This window comes from Myotis davidii, unplaced genomic scaffold (genome assembly GCF_000327345.1).
Source record: "Myotis davidii unplaced genomic scaffold, ASM32734v1 scaffold309, whole genome shotgun sequence".
NCBI classification, from domain to species: domain Eukaryota; kingdom Metazoa; phylum Chordata; class Mammalia; order Chiroptera; family Vespertilionidae; genus Myotis; species Myotis davidii.
The window spans coordinates 1,181,557-1,182,812 of record NW_006383013.1 but is presented as its reverse complement, the minus strand read 5'-3'; the positions used below and the strand labels follow the sequence as shown (position 1 = coordinate 1,182,812).

Sequence of the window (1,256 nt, the reverse complement as noted above, 5' to 3'; positions counted from 1 at the left end):
GGACTCGCCCGGCTCGGGAGCTCAGAGGCTGAAGCTCCCTCCCGATGGAAAACAACAACCGCGTCCTCCGCCACCAGCCCGCTCCGCGCGCACTCTGCACCTGAGAATTTCACTTCAGCACTGCGCCTTCTCTGAGTCTGGGTACGATATTCTTTTTCCTCCTAGTTGTACAATTTCCACTCAGCCAGCCTTCCTAAATGCTTGGATGATGTCCGTTCCGTCTTTTAGGTGTAATTTAAATTGGTTGTTCGAGACAGCAATCTCTGGTGTTAACCTATGCCGCCATCTTGGATCTCTCGAGGTTGGAGTTTTAGAAAAGATCCCCTTCTGTGTGTCTGTCTTTACATCATTGAGAGCCAGGGCAGCCCGGGCTAACCTCTGTCCCATCTGCAAAGATTAGAGCCTCCATAGCTTCTCTTAGGCAACAGGTGGATGCTGCAAACTGAATAAGAAGAGGTCTGCCAGGTGTTATGCCAGGTTAGGCTTAATCCTCCGTGATTATCAACTTACAGGAGGCCCAGGACTAAATGCTGGGCTCAGTTGCAGACCTAGGCTTGGCCCAAGTTTTCTTTACAACAGTTTCTGTCCATCATTTGGTTCTTATCTTTATTCTCACTTGAACAGTTTTCTCTGTGGGCCTTCCATGGCAAATTATCTCAAATCCTTTCTGGAAATAATGAACAAACAATATTCAAGCTTCTTAGTCCTGTGGTAGCACCTTAGAGGTAAGGCATCAGTAAAGGGAGAGCAAGTGGCCTGAGAGAACTCCGCATCCGGACACACGTTTCCATGCGTGCAGCCGACAGCTCTGCACGCCTGGCGTCTTGCTCTGCAGGTGCCAGCTGTGTCTGGTCACCCAGCCCACTCGCCTCTTCTGACTTCTCACTTGACTGTGATCACAGTGAGCAGTGTGTTGATACCTCCGGGAAAGGGAAGACTCACGGGCATGTGCTGGTCAGGTGCTCCATCCGAACATGTTTGCAACTAAGCTGACCTGTGGGTAAAACGGACGGTACCGCCTGAGGCGCGTGGGGTCAGGATGTGTGGGGCAGGCAGTGCTGCTGCATCTCCCCAGGTGGGGTGGTCGCTTGGCATGCAGTGTGGCAAGCCCGGGCCAGGCTGGGTCGGGAGGACCGGTGGGTGCCAGTCGGAGTGCGGTCCTGGAACAGATTCTCTAGCCCTCTCAACTTCATGGTTGATTTTGGAAGCAGAGATGATTCCAAGGCCTATGGGTCCAGCCTCTAAATGGTGGGATG

General features: G+C 52.5%; 1 protein-coding gene across 1 annotated transcript in view; it reads left to right on the top strand.

Moving 5' to 3' along the window:
* PROX2 (prospero homeobox 2) overlaps positions 1-1,256 on the top strand; it is an 11,722-nt gene that overhangs the window by 7,813 nt on the left and 2,653 nt on the right. The gene's annotated exons all lie outside the window — the stretch shown is intronic.